The sequence below is a fragment of the Gorilla gorilla genome, chromosome 12 (assembly GCF_029281585.2).
Source record: "Gorilla gorilla gorilla isolate KB3781 chromosome 12, NHGRI_mGorGor1-v2.1_pri, whole genome shotgun sequence".
Taxonomy (NCBI): domain Eukaryota; kingdom Metazoa; phylum Chordata; class Mammalia; order Primates; family Hominidae; genus Gorilla; species Gorilla gorilla.
The window spans coordinates 31,700,748-31,719,576 of NC_073236.2; the positions used below are offsets into that span (position 1 = coordinate 31,700,748).

At 36.1% G+C, this 18,829-nt stretch overlaps 1 pseudogene; it reads left to right on the top strand.

Annotated features, from left to right (window-relative positions):
- Positions 1–6,272: 6,272 nt before the first annotated feature.
- The window catches only part of LOC129523584 (ankyrin repeat domain-containing protein 18B-like), a 35,581-nt pseudogene continuing 23,024 nt past the window's right edge, over positions 6,273–18,829 (top strand).

Here is an 18,829-nt window from a genome sequence, read left to right on the forward strand (position 1 = left end):
AGGGGCTGGGTCTGGAAGCTGGTAGTGACTGCTAATGGGCATGAGGAATCTTACAGAGATGGAAATGCTCTAAAGTTGGATTGTAGAGATGGCTGCACAACTCAGTAAATGTACTACAAATCTTTTAACTTTAAGTTAAAACAGATACATTCTATAGTATGTAAATTATATTTCAACAAAGCTGTTTTAATAAAAAAAGGAAAAATGTGTTTACTATATCGGCTTAGAAACATGCCTCATTTCTAGGAAATAAAAGATAGAGGTGAGAGATGATTTACTTTGAGAAAAGACATTTTGTCACCTATGAAATTTTATTAGGCACAGAGTCATATTTTAAGGTAGGTAGTTCTGTACTGCTGAAATAGTAATTTTAATGTCTTTATGTTGCCACATGTTAAGACCATAATGTAGTTATAAATGGAAATGTTTACACCTGAAGTATTTTCAAATTAAAATTTAATTAAGTGATTTTCTTCGACACTTAGTTCTAGATTCCCCAGATGAATTGAAGTGTATTGCTGTGTCTTGTAATACCTTGCTTTAACTAGCTTTTTATGTATTTTAGTTGGTATAGCTTTGTTATTATTCATATTAATTTAACAAATCTGAAAATATGTCAAATTATGTATTTTTATGACCACGTAATGTTTTAAAGGCACCTACTTGTTATAAAATCATAATTTAGGATAAATGTGGTAAAACTTAGCAAAACTATATTTGGTTTAGTCTTCCCACTGGTATTTATAGTTTACTTTGAATATTTATATTAATAATTAGCTCATAATTTTTATTTCAAGGCTCAATGACTATCATTGGAATATAATTTTGTTCAGTACAAAGATACTTGTAGCTGTCTGTGATTTACGAGTTAGGCATTACATCTCCATTTTCAGACTGAGGGGTGGCAGGCTTCACATACAGTGGGAATGGACTAATTACAGGAGGGAGTTGTAGGAGCTTTGAAGTCAGAGAGGGAGGTAGAGGCCTTTGTACCTAGGGCCTCAAAGGCCATTGGAATTTTACTTTTATTCTGAGATAGGAATCTGTTGGAAGGATTTGAACAGGTGATTGAATATGTTAGGAACTTTGAGGCTGAGTTGAGCTTCTGAGATGATTGAATGTTGGAATGAATCTGGTGTGTAAGTAAGAGAATACCAATTTGGCAGGAAGACAACATATTCTGCATCCCTCACTGAATTCAGTAATAGATAAAAATGTGTACATGTGATTGAAAGAAGGTGAGTTGATATGTGTGGTGATAATTTTCAAAGTAGATATGTTAGAATTAAACATTATTAACATAATTTAATAATGTAATTTATAAAATCAGTAACAAAAATATTTTATCAGGTGGTTGTGAGACAACTTCAACAAGAAGTGGCTGACAGCGTAAAAAAATTAACGACGTTAGAGTCTCCACTGGAAGGTATATCACGTTGTCACATTAATTTGGATGAGACACAGGCCTCAAAGAAGAAATTATTTCAAGTGGAAAGTCAAGTATGTATGGAATTTAACATGTCAACAGTTATTCTGTAGCTAGTTGAATTATATAACATGTTTTAGGATACTAATTTTGGCAGAAGCTTGATTTTTTATTTTCATTATAATGAATGATTTCCATTTTACTATCTTTATAATGTACTTATTTTTTATATTGTGACTTTCATTCTACCATTTTGAAAAACCATTGCATACCTTTTCTCTTACAATATGTACCCTTGGAAAAGTTGAGAATTATACATCATTCCTCATAGAAAATGGACTTTTTTCCTGTTAAACAGTATTTTTAAGTAATTTTTGTATTGCTCTGATGAGGCAGGCCAGATTAAATCAGAGGAGAATGTTTCATGGAATGTTCCAGAAAATTGTCTTATTTCTTCACTTTTGCGAAATGGACACAGAATCTGTGTCTGTTTGTTTCACAGATTCTAGCTTAACTTGTACAGAAAGGCCATTATACTATTCTTTGAAATGTGCGTGCTTTAGGTTAATTTACAAACTATTTGAAAAGTTAGGCATTTTCTTTATCTATCTTTTATTTAAAATATACTGTAAAACTGTAGAAATATTTAGATTTGATATAGTACGTACATCAAAAATTAAGAGTTGAGAAAATTATCTTGATCCTGCCTTTGGATTTTAAAAAGATTCACTGAGATGTCATTCACATATCAGACAGTTCAACCGTTTAAAATGTACAACTCAGTGTCTATTAGTATGTTCACAGCATTTTCATCACCCTGAAAAGTGACCCCACATCTCCTAGGCATGACTGCAGCCTTCCTCCATGTCCCTCCACCTACCCCTGTTGTAGGCAACCACCGTCTACTTTTGTCTCCATATGTTTGCCTGTTCTGCATATTTCATATACATAGAGTTATACAATATGTAGTCCTTTGTGAGTGGCTTTTTCACTTAGCATAATGTTTTCAGAATTCATGCATGTTTTAGCACACATTCGTAGTTTATTTCTTCTTGTAGTTAAATGATATTCTATTCCATGGCTATACTGGTTTTCCATTCATTCATCAGTTGATGGACCTTTAGGTTAGTTTCCACTTTTTAGCTATTATGAAAAATGCTGCTGTGAACATTCACTTACAGGTTATTATGTGGACACGGGTTTTTATTTCCCTGCCATTGGACTTTATCCTCAGAGTTAATTGGGGAGATTTCAGCACTTGTCTTGCTCATGCTGTCCTTTCTTCCTTCTCAGTTTCTGTTCATCTAGCCTCATTCATTCAGACCTGGCAGACAATTTTTTTGTTTTCATGAAGCTTTCTCTGACTGTTCTGTCATTGACCTTATGTGTTAGCAATCATTGTCTAGTCTGTGCTGAAAAACTTAGTCCTTAATTTTACATGGCTTTTTTTTATGGAAGATAATTTTCTCTCATTATAAATTTGCTTAATGGGGGAATAATATATAATATGTATGCCACCTATCCTTGCATACATTGGAAATATTTTAGCTTAGAAGTTTGTAGCATACAATTCAATCCTTTATACCATACCAATTATTTCTTCTTTGAGACCTTGACACAGTAAGGTTATATTCTAAATATATTTTTAGCAATTAAATATCAAATCTAACCCAATTAGTCTAATACAGGAGATGCGTTCAATCATGTGTTTATGTTTTTCTCTCTATGAAAAAGAATCTAAATTGGCCTTTTTTCACTATGCAGCCATTACTGTGTTTCTGGACTGCTCCCAGTCTGTCAGCTGAACAGTTCTGGGTGCAGCTTGTCTGATGAAGGGTAGCATAGCCCCTCAATCTGAGTGCTCAGCAGAGTGCTTGTGAAGGCAGCACCACAGCAACAGTTGCTCAGAGGGAACGGATTCAGGAGCCTTGACTTAGCAATAGAGTCCAGGGTTTTCAGCTCAGTGTCTTTAGCCTGTTTCTGCTGGTCATGTCAGTTACGTACTATTCCATCCAGGAGGTGCTATTTACATTGTAGTACATACATAGTCATTGCCTAATGAGTCATACAGAGAGAAAAGTAAGTTATAAATTATGTCCCCCATTTGCTGCAACTCTCAGTGTTAAGAATGATTCAGTGCAGCTATAGGAGACTACTTCCATTGGCATGCCACCCGCGTAAAATACACAATTTTGTTAAGATATACAATAAAATTATTATGCTAATAGCAAATATTTTATGTAGCTCGCTATGTTCCATGTAGTCTTCTAAGTGCTTCATGTTAGTCCCCAGTTAAACACCTGGTTTTGGAAGGCTGAGGCAGGAGGATTGCTTGAGCCCAGGAGTTTGAGACCAGCCAGAGCAATATAGTGAGACCCTGTCTCTAAAAAAAAAAAAAAATTTTTGTTAAACACTTAGCTGAGGCATGGTGGTGCATGCCTGTAGTCCCAGCTACATTGGGAGGCTGTGGTAGGAGGGTCGTTTGAGCTTGGAATATTGAGGCTGCAGTGAGCAGTGATCAAGCCACTGCACTCCAGCCTAGGTAGCAGAGGGAGACTCTGTCTCATAAATAGAACATGCTGTATAGATTCCCATAGAAGTGAGTTAGATATCAGACATAGAATTATTAGCCACTTTGATGTCTACCTTGGGAGTAAAACATATAATAAGCGGCAGCTTTAAACCGTCTCAATCCATAGCCTCTAACTTCTCGAGAAGGTTCTTATTTCATGAATTTCTAAGCAAGGGACTACCTGGATTAAGACATTTGGTAGACACCATTTTGAGATGAAGAATCTTGAATGGGCAGAAGGGAGATCTCTACTTACTGAAGCTTCCCAATGACATAGTTAAGTGTCCCCCAAAAGGAACTTTAGAACAAGATGTTCATCGTGCCATATCTCTATGGAAAAGGAAATTCTTTAAAAGAAAACAAAGGCAAACAATTGATAATCTGATTCTCATGGGAAAGTTTTCATTATCAAAGAAAAACAGGGCTGGGTTCCATGGCTCACATCTGTAATCCCAACACTTTGCGAGGCTGAGAGGGGTGGATTACCTGAGGTCAGGAGTTCAAAAACAGCCTGGCCAACACGGTGAAACCCTGTCTCTACTGAAAATACAAAAATTAGCCAGGCGTGGTGGTGTGCACCTGTAGTCCCAGCTACTTGTGAGGCAGAGGCAGGAGAATCACTTGAACCCAGGAGGTAGAAGTTGCAGTAAGCTGAGATGGCACCACTGCACTCCAGCCTGGATGACACAGTGTGACTCCATCTCAAAGAGAAAAAAAAGGGACAAAGTATATTGGTCCAAAAAAGAAGAAAGAATGAAAAAGAGGACAAAGTATACTGGTTAGTATCGTAACAGTGAGATAGTCCCCCTTTGAGATTAGAAAATAACAGTATACTCAAGTAACATCAATAAGAACCAACATAAAATAGACAAGATTCACTATCTACAAAAGTAATCTGCACCAAGTAGCAATGTATGAGCATGTGGTGGAGAATATTGTCTATAATATGTGTACTAGAAGGAAGAGACCTCAAGAAAAAGGTCAGAGCTGGAAATGTAGATTAGGGAATCTAGGTCAAAGTTTTGAGATTTTAGGAGTCCTGAGAGAATTTAAAAAGTGAAATAGCCGCCGGGCGTGGTGGCCACACCCGTAATCCCAGCACTTTGGGAGGCCAAGGCAGGCAGATCATGAGGTCAGGAGTTCAAGACCAGTCTGACCAACATAGTGAAACCCCGTCTCTACTAAGAATACAAAAAATTAGCTGGGTGTGGTAGCACATGCCTGTAATCCTGTCTACTTGGGAGGCTGAGGCAGGAGAATCGCTTGAATCCAGGAGGTGGAGGTTGCGGTGAGCCGAGATCATGCCACTGCACTCCAACCTGGGTGACAGTGGGAGACTCCATCTCAAAACAAAGAACAAAAACAAAACAAAAAACCAGAAAAGGATAGGGCTGAAGAACAGAGGTTGCTAAATTTAGAAATGAAGTGGGGTCAGAGGAATAGAAAGGGATAGGGCTGAAGAACAGAGGTCGCTGCATTTAGAAAGGAGGCGGGGTCAGAGGAATAGAAAGGGATAGGGCTGAAGAACAGAGGTCACTGCATTTAGAAAGGAAGCGGGGTCAGAGGAGCAGAGGGAGCATTTGGTCACTGCTCTGCTGAGTAAAGCAGGATAAAGTCCTTCATGACCGTTGGACTTTTTTATTGGAATTATTAAAAATCAGATTTCAGTATAAAAAACACAATAATTGATGAAAAAAGATTTCTGAATGAGACCATGTGTCATAGAGTGCAATGGAAGGGGAGAAACAGGATAATAGAAAAGCCAAAAAAAGTAGACAAAAGTTGTTTTTGTTTATTATAGAAAAAATAAACTTTATTTAAAGAGAAATGGTTAAGAGAAAGGGAAAAACTGAAAACTCTGGGTGAATACTTAGAATGACAGTATTTAGCTCAGCCTGAAGACAGATGAGGATGAAAAATGAAATGGGAACTAGATAAGAGTTTTCTGAAATTTGTCTTAGTAAGATATAATTTAAGAAAACTTGGAATGTCTTAAACTATTAAAAACAATATTTCTAGAGCATCTTTAAAAACTAAAGTGTAAATATAACTACTCTGTTTTTTTTAACTAACCCTTAGTATTTTGTGTGTAAAAACCCTCATTTGTAACAAACATTGTTGGCAGTTTAAATTTCAGAAAAGGTAATGATGAAAATTTGAATCATTTTTAGCAGTTTTAAGAAAAGTGACTATTATTGAAATCTGACCTTATTGGCATCAGGTTTATAAAATGCACTTTATACACCTGCCTAAATACATATTACTCATCCACTTATGAGAAATAATATTTTTGAGATGAAAGAGGGTCTCCAGATTTTACAAAAATAATTTTAAACACTTTTTTTAAGCCTAAAAAAGAAAATGAAGAATTAAGAAAACTTTTTGAGTTAATATCATCACTGAAGTATAATGTGAATCGAATAAGAAAGAAAAATGATGAATTAGAAGAAGAGGCAACTGGGTATGGTTTTCATATTGTAGAACATGTTAGCCATTTATTAATTGATTTAACTCTAATTTTACTTGACTAAAACCTAGATACAAATTCATTTTATGTTTGCATTTTCATAATTAAATGAATTCTATTTTAAAATGTATTTCAGAAACTCACAGCACAACTTTTTAGATGTGTGTCATGGGGGCGGGAGTCAGCTGAGCTGCTGGGGCAAGGTGAAATTTTTTTTGAATGCCAAAATATTCTTTTTTTTTTTTTTTTTTGAGAAAAAGTCTGGCTTTGTTTCCCAGGCTGGAGTACAATGGCGCGGTCTTGGCTCACTGCAACCTATGCCTCCAAGCAATTTTCCTGCCTCAGCCTCCTGAGTAGCTGGCATTACAGGCATGTGCCACCACACCCGGCTAATTTTTGTATTTTTAGTAGAGACGGGGTTTTGCCAAGTTGGTCAGGCTGGTCTCGAATTCCTGACCTCGTGATCTGCCCGCCTCGGCCTCCCAAAGTGACATGAGCCACCATGCCCGGCCACTTATTCTTTAATGATTTTGAAAACAATGACCACGCCTTGGACATATAATGTCCAGTGCACTCTTCATTATGTAGTTTGAATTTTTATTTCTGAAGATATTTTTTGCTGTCTGTGGTCATTTTTTCTTCTTTTTGTAGTATCCTCTGCTGCATTCCAATTGTTTAAAGAAGACCTGTTTGTGTCATTCTTTAACATCAAATTTATCTTGATATGTAGCTTATATTTTGTTTCTGCTTCTTTTTCTTTTAGATATAAAACGTGGAAATTTACTCATTGTACATGAGTACCTCTGTTGTATACATGAAGTATACATGTTATTAAACTTGTTTTACATAAATAAATTTCATATATATAAAAATATATGTATAACTTAAAGAAAAAGTAAAATGAACATTCATGTTTTGATCACAGATTTTTTTTGAAACAATGGAATCTGTCTTTGAAGCCCTGAACACAGCTACTTTTCTATTTATTTACTGAGCACTTAATTTGGTTTTCTGATTAGAATCAACATTTTTCTGTCATTGCCTTTCTCTACATGGTTTTGTATCTCTTTCATTTTGTTGACATTATGTCAGCAAAGTTGTCTAGATCTCTTCTTCAAAGTCTTTAAATTGTCACACATCTCTCTGCCCCTTTCCTTTTTTCTAAAACTGCCTGTATCCTTTTTCTCCTCAACTCAGATATTAAAGATGTTTTCTTCTCTTTTTCTACATTGAATGATCTCCTTGATGCTTTTTGTGTGTACTTTTTTTTCTTCTCATAGACTGTGGTCAGTGGGTATCAAAATGTGCTTTTGTGTCTTTTTAAACGTATGTGTTTTAGTTATCTTGGTTACTCATCTCTGGGTTATGGCTTATATTTAGTAATAGGTTATTTTACTTAGCATACCAACATGGATATGAGTAGTTTATTTACAAAAAGTGTGTGATTAGGCCAGGTGTGGTGGCTCACACCTGTACTCCCAGCACTTTGGGAGGCCAATGTGGGTGGATCATTTGAGGTCAAGAGTTCAAGACCAGTCTGACCAGTGAAACCCCGTCTCTACTAAAAATACAAAATGAGCCGGGCGTGGTGGTACACACCTGTAATTCCAGCCACTTGGGAGGCTGAGACAGGTGAATCACTTGAGTCCAGGAGGCAGAGGTTGCAGTGAGCTGAGATCACACCATTGCACTTTGGCCTGGGCAACAAGAGTGAAATTCCATCTCAAAACAAAACAAAAAACAAAACAAAAACACGGTATGGCTATAATATCACTTTACCTGCCATATATGCCATAAAATCGTTCTTCATATTATTTATCTAAGATTATAATTTCATATAGAATGCTTTCAAACTATGTTCAGTTGAAACTGAAAGGAACATAGTTTATAGATTTGTTTCTTTGATATGCCATAACAGATGTTTAAACAATTATTAAATATTTACTCTTAAAAATACTTGACTTACTAGTTCTGTACATTTCTGCAGATACAAGAAACTCCTGGAAATGACAATAAATATGTTAAATGTATTTGGAAATGAAGACTTTGATTGCCATGGAGACTTAAAAACAGATCAACTGAAAATGGATATTCTGATTAAGAAGCTAAAACAGAAGGTAAATTAAAAAAATTATTTTATCTTAAGGTCTAGATTACATGTGTGAGACGTGCAGGTTTGTTATATAGGTAAACGTGTGTCACGTTGGTTTGCTGCACCTATCAATCCATCACCTAGATATTAAGCCCTGCAGGCATTAGCTATTGATCTTGATGCTCTCCCTCCTGACCCTAACAGGCCCCAGTGTTTGTTGTTCCCCTCCCTGAGTCCATGTGTTCTCATTATTCAGCTCCCACTTATAAGTGAGAAGATGCAGTGTTTGTTTTTTTCTTCCTGCATTAGTTTGCTGAAGATATCAGCTTTGAGCTCATCCATATCCCTGCAAAAAAGCATCATCTCATTCATTTTTATGGCTCCATAGTATTCCATGGTGTATATGTACCACATTTTCTTTATCCCATCTATCACTGATGGACATCTGGGTTGATTCCATGGCTTTACTGTTGTGAATAGTGCTGCAATGAACATACAAATGCATGTATCTTTATAATAGAATAATTTATATTCCAACGTATGGTAATTTTAAATCAGTTTTGGTATTAAAAATCATGTAAATTTGGAAAATATTGATAATGGAAAAACCCAAATTCTGCCAAAATATGTTGAGAAAATAGAGGGTAAATATATCTTTTCAGACTTTAAATGCCTCAGGCTCTTAGTTAATCTTCCCCAGATCTGGGAAGACCTAGAAGGGGAGAGATTGGGCTACGTTAATGAGGGCCATTTCAATCTCTTGGCCCTGCAGCAGCCATTTCAAAATATGACAAAAAAAATATATTTGGGGGTAAAATATTTTGATTTCCTTCAGCTTCTTCTCTCTGTGATGCTGCACCAGAATCAGGTTAGAAAGGAAGCCACATTATAAGAGTTAACAAAACCCATCTGATGAGATTTGATAGTTTGAAGGGTGTGATTCCCAGACCCTTTAGATAGAAATTGGGGCCAAGGAAAACAAGGTCTTATTCCTCAATATAAATCTGTCAGTGCTTTAAGCAGTGAAAGATTTTTCATTTAATTTTACAGACTTGAAACTAATGAAAAGGATAGCTTTTAAAATATAAATCTCTTTTTCTATGAAAAGGACATGCTGTTGATTCTCTTAGGCCTTGAACCCTGGCCAGTGATCTGAAACCAAGCAGAACCTGTCTCCAGATCACTAGTACCAAAATCACTAGTACCAAATTAATTTGGGGTGGGGGGTAACAGGTTTATTGAGAAATAATGAACACACCATGCAGTTCACTCATTTAAAATATACAATTTATTAACTTTAGTATTTTCAGAGAGTTATGCAGTCATCATTACAATCAATTGTAGAACATTTTCATCACCCTAAAAACAAACCCCACATCATTTAGCTATCTTCACTAGTTTTCCCTTCCTCCCTCAGCCCTAGGTAACCACCCACCTTCTTTGTATAGATTTGCCTGTAAGCCTCTGAAATGAAAAGCAAGTGGTCTACCGTGACTGGCTTATTTCACGTAGCATAATTTTCCATGCTGCATGTGTGCTGCAGCAGGTATTGATGCAGGGTTTTTGCTCCTTAGTTCAGCTCAATCTGGGTTCTTCTCTCATGACCAGGAAAAATTAAGCACACAGACACATTGAAGGGTGAGGAGGACAGAATTTATGAAGTGAAAGGAAAGCTCTCAGCAAAGAGGGGCATCCTGCAAACAGGTTTCCACCTCACAATTGAATACCAGGAGCACAGGAGCTGAAGCGGCCAGGCTCCAGCTCTGCATAAGGCGTGAATTCCTGGTGACTCCACCCCATCCCCCCAGTGCTTGTGGGCCTCGGGTCTGCTGCCGGCATGTCCAGGCAAGACAAGTCCAGGTTCCCTTATCTGCACATAACGTCTGGTGTAAACACTTGTGAGGCTTGTTGGGGATTCTCCGGGGACCGTTCCTTATCTGCCTAGGCATTTTGCTGTCTCCTCCTAATACAGTATCAGTACTTAGTTTCTTCTTATTGCTGAGTGATATTCCATTGTATGGATACATCAAACAGTTTATTTATCCATTCACCAGGTGATAGACCTTTGGGTTCTTTCCCACCCAAACGTGATGGACGTTTTGGTTCTTTCCACTTTTTCACTCTTATTAATAATGCTGCTGTAAACATTTATGTATGAGTTTTTGTGCTTGCATATGTTTTTGATTTTCTGGAGTATATACTCATGACTGGAATTTCTGGGTCGTATGGTAACTTCATGCTTAACCTTTTGAGGAGCTGCCAGTTTGTTTTCCAAAGTGGCTGCACCACTTTACATCCCCAGCAGCATTGGATAAGGGCTTTAATTTCTTTACATTTTTCCTAACACTTATTTTCTCTTTTTTATTGAATAAAGGTTTCATCCTGTGGTGTGAAGTGATGCCACATGTGGTTTTGATTTACTTTTTCCTAATGACTAATTACATTAAGCATCTATTATTGTGCTCATTATCCATCTTTATATCTTCTTTGCAAATATATCTATTCAAAATCTTTGCCCATTTTTTAAATTGGGTTATCTTGTTATTTATGAATTGCAAAGGTTCTTTATATATCCTACATATGTAAGTCCCTTATCAGATACATGCTTTTCAAATACTTTCTTCTAGTCAGTATCTTACCTTTTCACTTCTTGATACTGTCTTCTCAAGCACAGCAGTTTTCAATTTTGAAGTTCATTGAATCCATTTTTCCTTTGGAGTCATAGCTAAGAAAACACTGCCAAATGCAGTCACAAAGATTTATGCCAGGGTTTTCTTCTTACTTTATTTATTTTTTGCATGTGGATATCCAGTTGTCGCAGCACCATTTGTTGAAAAGACTATTCTTTTCCCATTCTGTTCTTTTGTTAACCTTGTATAAAATCAATTGACTGTAAATGTGCAGGTTTATTTGTAGATTATCAATTCTTAGTTTGTTTATATCTATTATTATGCCAAGGCCAAATTGAATTTAATGAGAAGTTTTTTTCAAGCATGTTGCATATTACCAGTTGTCTTATATCATAATAAAAATTAAATTTAGTGGAATATCTTTAACGTCACCTTTTGTGCCTCAAAGGAATCTCTGGCCAGCTTATACCTTACTTACTCTAAGACATGATGGCAAGTCAGGCTTACAAGACACTCTTTCTTTTTTTCTCTATTCAAACCTTTAGTCTCTTTTCCATTGCCTCCCTCTATAGTTATATTTTCAGTAAGTTTTCATCACAGGATCTGCTGATGTAGTCTAATATTTAGTGCCTTATGTTTTGCTAACACATTATAATTTATAGAATCTTCCATAGATGTTTACCATCCAGGAAGGAGAAGTCTGAGCTGCCAGCTTTCCTCAGTGGAAATCATGTGAAGTCATCATGTTGTAGTTCGCAGATCCTCTTTCCACCTGGTAGCTGGTTCTATTGGGTAGCACTGCATCTAATCCTTTACTTGGTGCAGATCTTGCATTCTCAAAAACCACAGTTCCCTGTATTGACCTCCTTTTACTGAAACAGAGATGCACAGCTCTGCTTTCTAGCTCAGTAGAGGATTCTTGGGATATAAAGTTTAACTCATTCCCAGAAAAAGTCTTAGGAGTGCAGCACTTCAAAATCAGGTAGTGTTCAGGCAATTTATCAGAGACAAATAGTAGATTAGTATTTTGACTTTTGAAATTTCAGAGCCAAGTTGTGTGCTGTAGAGAAGCATTGTAGTATAATACAGAGATGGGATGGTCTTAACTTCTCCATACAAACAAGCTTGAAGTAAGATAAAGGAGAAATTGCATTTGATGTCTTAACACTCAAAGCATACTGTGCTTATTTTACTTCTGTGAAGACTAAAAATCATTCCATAATGTTCTCCTTATTTCCTCATTGAGAAAAGGAAAATGAAAATTGAATACTAGATTGATTAATAAATACTCAAAGCTTATTCTTTTAGAATTTTCATTAACTGAAATCAGGCAAGTGTCTGATTTGGGTTATCTAACCAAGTATTTCTAGTTGTTTTTCAAATCATACATCTTCTTTCTTTGCAGTCTTATTTCCTAACTTGCGGGGAAATTGTAAGGAGACACCCTTGCCTTGTTATGAGAGTTCATAATTGAAGGGGATTTTAGGAAATGTTCGTCCTCAGCAGCTTATGTCTCTCTCCTGGTTATCTACTGCTTCTCAATAATGTTTGCCATCAAGAAATTAATCTCAACATTTATTAGATCCTACTTTAAAGGAGACTCTTTTCTCTGCATAAGTTATGTTTCCTGTTGTCTCTTTTTAAAACTTATTTTTCTAACAATTATCCAGGGTTTTGTGGCTTAAAAGAAAAACATTTATTTTGTTCATGAACCTGTGGTTTGAAAAAAGCTTAGCCAGGACAGGTCATCTCTGCTCCCCTCAGCTTCCCTAGGAATAGCTGATCAGTTGGGGAAATGGAATGCTCTGAAGCTTTGCTTCCCCATGTGTTTGACGGTTGATGCTGGCCATTGGCTGGAACCTTGGTTGGAGCAGGCAGCATGAATATTGACACTGACACTCCCAGGCTGTCTCTCTGGCCTGATCTCACTCACAGTCTGGGGGCTGAGTTCAAAGGGAAAGCAGTCTGAGATAGGGAAGCCACATGATATCCCTTTTACTGCATTCTATTCATTAGAAGGAAGTCAGTAAGGATTGCCCATATTCTGTTTTTTTAATGGGATAAATATAGCTTCTCTTTTGTTTTAATTGACATGTATATACACAATTTTGGCCAATAGAGTGATATTTTGATACACGTATATAGTGTGTAATGATCAAGCTAACTAGCACATTTACTACTTCAACCATTTTTCATTTTCTGAATTGTGAACATTCAAAATCTTCTGCCTTTTTAAAAATATACAATAAATCATAGTTAACCATATTCACCCTACAATGCCACAGAACACCAGAACTCATTCCTCTCATCTAACTGTAATTCTGTATCCATTAACCATCCTCCCCCCCCCCCCCCCACCTCTGTGAGCTTTTTTGTTGTTGTTAAGAGACAGGGCCTTGCTAGTCTAGTCGGGCTCTGGGCAACTGTAGTCACCCAGACTAGAGACAGTGGCTTGATCATACCTCACTGCAGCCTCAAACTCTTGGGCTCATGTGATCCTCCCACCTCAGCCTCCTGAGCAGCTAGGATTATGGGCATGCACCATTGCACCTGTCTGATTTTTGACTTTGTAGAGCTATCTACTTATGTTGTCCAGGGTGCTCTGGAACTTTGGCCTCAAGTGATTCTCCTGCCTTGGTCTTTAAAAGTGCTAGGAAATTACAGGCAATAGCCGTGTTGCCCAGCCCTCAGTTTTTCTTTAGCTCCCACATATGAGTGAGAATGTGCAGTGTTTATCTTTCTGTGTCTGCACTTAACATACCATCCCTCAGACTGATCCACATGGCCACGAATAACAGGACTGAATTCCTTTATACGGTGAATAGTATTCTACTGTGTTGGTGTGCCACAGTTTTTTGTCCATTCATTTGGTTATGGACATGCAGGTTGATTCCATACATCAGGTATTGTGAATAGTGCTACAATAAACATACGAGTGCAGGTATCTTTTTGATCTATTGTTTTCTTTTCTATTGCCTGAATACCCAATAGTGGGTTTGCCGGATCCCTTGGCAGTCCCATTATTAGCTTTTTGAGAAAACCTCATGTTGTTTTCTATAGTGGCTGCACTAATTTACCTTCCCACCAACAGCATGTTAGAGTTTACTGTTCTCTGGAACCTCACCAGCATTTGTTATTTTTTTGTCTTTTCAATGATAGCAATTTATTCAAATTGAAGCAAGATTGTATCGCATTGAAGATTTGATTTTTATTTCCCTGAGGATTAGTGATACTGAGCATTTTTAAATTTATTTATTGGCTATTTGTATTTCTTTTTTCTAAAGAAAAGTATGGTTAGATATTTTGCCCAATTTTGAACTCAGATTTTTTTTTTACTGTCAAGTTTTTTGAGTTTCTTGTATATTTTGGATACTAGTCCCTTATTAGATGAATAGTTGACAATATTTTCTCCCACTCCACTGGTTTTCTCTTCACTCAGTTTGCTGGGCAGAAGCTCTTTATCTTAATGTAATACCATTTGTCTATCATTTGGTTTTTGCCTATGCTTCTAATGTCTTACCCATAAAAATCTTTGTGCAGACTAATGTCCTCAGGCATTTTTCCTACATTTACTTACAGTGGTTTCATAATTTTAGGCCTTAAATGTCAGTCTTCAATCAATTCTGAGTTCATTTCATTATGTGCTGTTACATAGGAAGCTAGTATCATTCTTCTCCATATGGATATTTAGTTTTCCCAGTGCCATTCATTTGAAGAGACTGTCCTTTCCCCAGTGTATGTTCTTGGCACCTTTGTCCAAAATCAGTTGGCTGTAAATATGTGGATTTATTTCTGGGTGTGTATTCTATGGCCTTTACCCCAAGAATCATTACTTCTTAAAATGCAATTCAAATTAGCATGAAACATTTGCAGTTTAAGGAAAGGCTTATGGCATCAGAATCCTTATTTACAGGATTCGTTATTTTGTGTTTTTTTGAGATACGGTCTTTGTCTGTCATCCAGGCAGAAGTGCGGTGATGTGGTCATAATTCGCTGCAGCCCTGAACTCTGGGTACAAGCCATCCTTTTGCCTCAGTCTCCCAACTAGCTGGGTCTACAGGCATGAGCCACCATGCCCAGCTAATTTTAAAAAAAATTTTGTAGACATGGGGGTCTCACTATGTTGCTCTGGCTGATCTCAAATTCCTGGCCTCAAGTGATCATTCTGGCACAGGCTTTTAAATTGCTACAATTACAGGAATGAGCCACCATGCCTAGTATAGAGTGTTATATTATTTTCAAAGTCTTATTCTGAGAGCCATTTATTGACTTTGGCCTAAATAACTCAATATGATACCTCTGAAACGTTTTTTTGACATATTATGGGGAATGATAATGAGGGAAGGTGGTTAGACACTTTTTACTAAGAGATAACTTAGTGCCATCTAAGGAGGAACAAAAATGAATTATCAGAAAAATAAAAGTAAGATGAAGTGCAAAAGTTCTGTGGCAAAGATGATGATAGCAAATAATATATTTTTGTGACTCATGGTAGCTTTAACTTTGTTCTTAAAATTCTGAGTAATTTAAGGGTTCACATTTGAAGAATCCACTGCATTACAGATAACATTTTATTGCAAGTAAATGCATTTCAAAATTTGCTATTGGTTTTGTATTAGATTATTCTCAGCCTACTTCATTATCAAGCTATATTATTTTATTCATGCAGTTTGATGATCTTACGGCAGAGAAGGAAGCTTTATCTTCAAAATGTGTCAATTTGGCTAAAGACAATCAAGTTCTTCAACAGGAGTTTTTATCTATGAAAAAAGTACAACAGGAATGTGAAAAACTTGAGGAGGATAAAAAGATGTTGAAAGAAGAAATATTAAATCTTAAGACACATATGGAAAACAATAGGGTAGAACTTAGTAAACTACAAGAATATAAATTGGAGCTAGATGAAAAGGCAATGCAGGCAGTAGAAAAATTAGAAGAAATCCATTTACAGGTTAGTTTTTTAAATCAGGTAAGTTTATCTGTAATGTGCTGTCATTTATTTCACCGCAAATTATAGTTTAGATATGTATATATTATGTTTCCTCTGCCTCTCTTGTAGCAATTTGCTTTGTAGAGTTCTAGAAAAAAAAAGGCATCTGTTTTTTCTTTTAAATATTTACATTTCCATTATTATTATAACAAAATCAATCTTTCAGAGTAATGATTCTCACTGTGGAGTCATTTGATGATTAAGATCAGTTGGCATAAGAAACAATTGTGATTTCAAAATTATGTGATACTTTTGAATTGGTCTTAAGCTACATTGTTCATTAATCACTTTTTAAAATTATGAATGGATTCTATTACTTTTTATATGACCAGATTACATTAATACTAACATAATTATGATTTCAAATTTTTATAAATCAGACAATTCTGAATTCAGTTATTAGTTTTGATCTTGCTGATAAATATTTTAAGCTTCAGCCTCTTTTACTAACATATTCACAATTGCTCTTTGAATCACTGACTCAAAATGAAAGGCAACAAACATAATAATTAGGTTATAATTGTTTTAAAAGTGTATTATTTTCCTTTGTTTTAGGAACAAGCACAATATGAAAAACAATTAGAGCAGTTAAACAAGGATAATATGGCTTCACTAAATAAGAAGGAACTCACACTTAAAGATGTGGAATGTAAATTCTCAGAAATGAAAACTGCTTATGAAGAGGTTACAACCGAATTAGAAGAATATAAGGAAGCCTTTGCAGCAGCATTGAAAGCTAACAATTCCATGTCAAAAAAATTAACAAAGTAAGTCAAAACATACACTCATAGAAAATGAATTAAGCTCATTAATTTGTTTTGAAAGCATAATTTTTAGTGAGATGGCTTCAGGAGATTAGTAGGAAGTGAATGCTAATCTAATAATGTAATTTCAGAAAATAATGTTAGTAAATAATCTTACCTTTAAAATGTTAGTCGAGGATAGTTTCTGTCCCATTTCTTTCTCTCTCTCTTTTTTTTTTTGATTTTGTATGGCTTTTTTCCCCTGAAAAGTCTCATGTAGTTAACCTGATCTGTTAGTTTTTGTCACTAAGTATTTTCGAAGCTTTATAATTAATAATGTGATCTTGTCATAAAATTGCTTGTCAGAATTTTCCTAAATAGAAATATTAATGAGTTTATTTTTTGGTAGATCACAACCTAAACCCAGACTTTCAAGTGGTACTGCTACTCTGGGCACAATCATTTTTGATTGTGATCTTTAGTATTATCACTAGAGGGTGCCTCAAGAAAGACTATTTGTGTAACATTTTCAAGATGTTACAGAAAGGCATCCTTGTGAAATAGGGAATAATTATCAAGGAATTTAAAGAAGTGTAATTCACAAAGTGGTTAAAACATAACTAGAAATACCATTTGACCCAGCAGTCCCATTACTGGGTATATACCCAAAGGATTATAAACCATGCTGCTATAAAGACACATGCACACGTATGTTTATTGCAGCACTATTCACAATAGCAAAGACTTGGAACCAACACAGATATCCAACAATGATAGACTGGATTAAGGAAAGGTGGCACGTATACACCATGGAATACTATGCAGCCATAACAAATAATGAGTTCATGTCCTTTGTAGGGACATGGATGGAGCTGGAAACCATCATTCTCAGCAAACTATCGCAAGGACAAAAAACCAAACACTGTATGTTCTCACTCATAGGTGGGAATTGAACAATGAGAACACATGGACACAGGAAGGGGGGAACATCACACACTGGGGCCTGTCGTGGGGTGGGGGGATGGGGGAGGGATAACATTTGGAGATATACCTAATGTTAAATGATGAGTTACTGGGTGCAGCACACCAACATGGCACAGGTATACATATGTAACTAACCTGCACGTTGTGCACATGTACCCTAAAACTTAAAATATATAAAAAAAAAAAAAACCTTGTTCAGCCTGAAGGGGTGTGTGGAAGGCAGAAGGAAAAAGCCCCACCTCCAGTGCCTTGGTCACAGTGCTGGGGGCTAATTGCCTTCAGACATGCTTTAGTTCTTTTTGATCACCAACCAGCCAATCTAGTTTTCCCCCAGGAGTTGTTGTTCTGAATTATTCCTCAGTGCCAAATGCTTAATTGTTCCTAGATAATGGGTGAAATGCACAAGGGTGAAACCTAAAATTTGTTTGCTAAACACAAGTATTCCTAGATTTTTTTGTTGTTGTTCATTTTAGTTTTCTTAACCTACATTAAGGAGTACAACATGATGTTTTGATACAATTATTTTAGTGAAGTGGTTCTTACAATCAAGCAAATCAACATATTCTTTTCTCACATTGTTACCCTTTAAATATGAGTATTTCTAATGGAATCTTCAGAATCTCACAAGTAGAGCCCTTTCAGAAGGCAGCAAGTGTTACCTGTTGAGCCATATATCACTGATAGCCATTTCTCTTCCCTGTCTACTTTGTTTGTACTGCTTGTTCAGTATAAATCACCTTAGAAACACAGGTGCTTCTTTAGAATGATTTTAAAATTATACTTGCTTACAACAGGTATGCTCTCACACATCTTCAGTGTGAAAACACTGTTTAGTGGATAATTTGGTTTGCTCTCAGGGCAAGTTTTTAAAAACTGCAAGTCATTAAGAATCATTAGAGGAAAAATGAAATACTAAGCGTGTGTC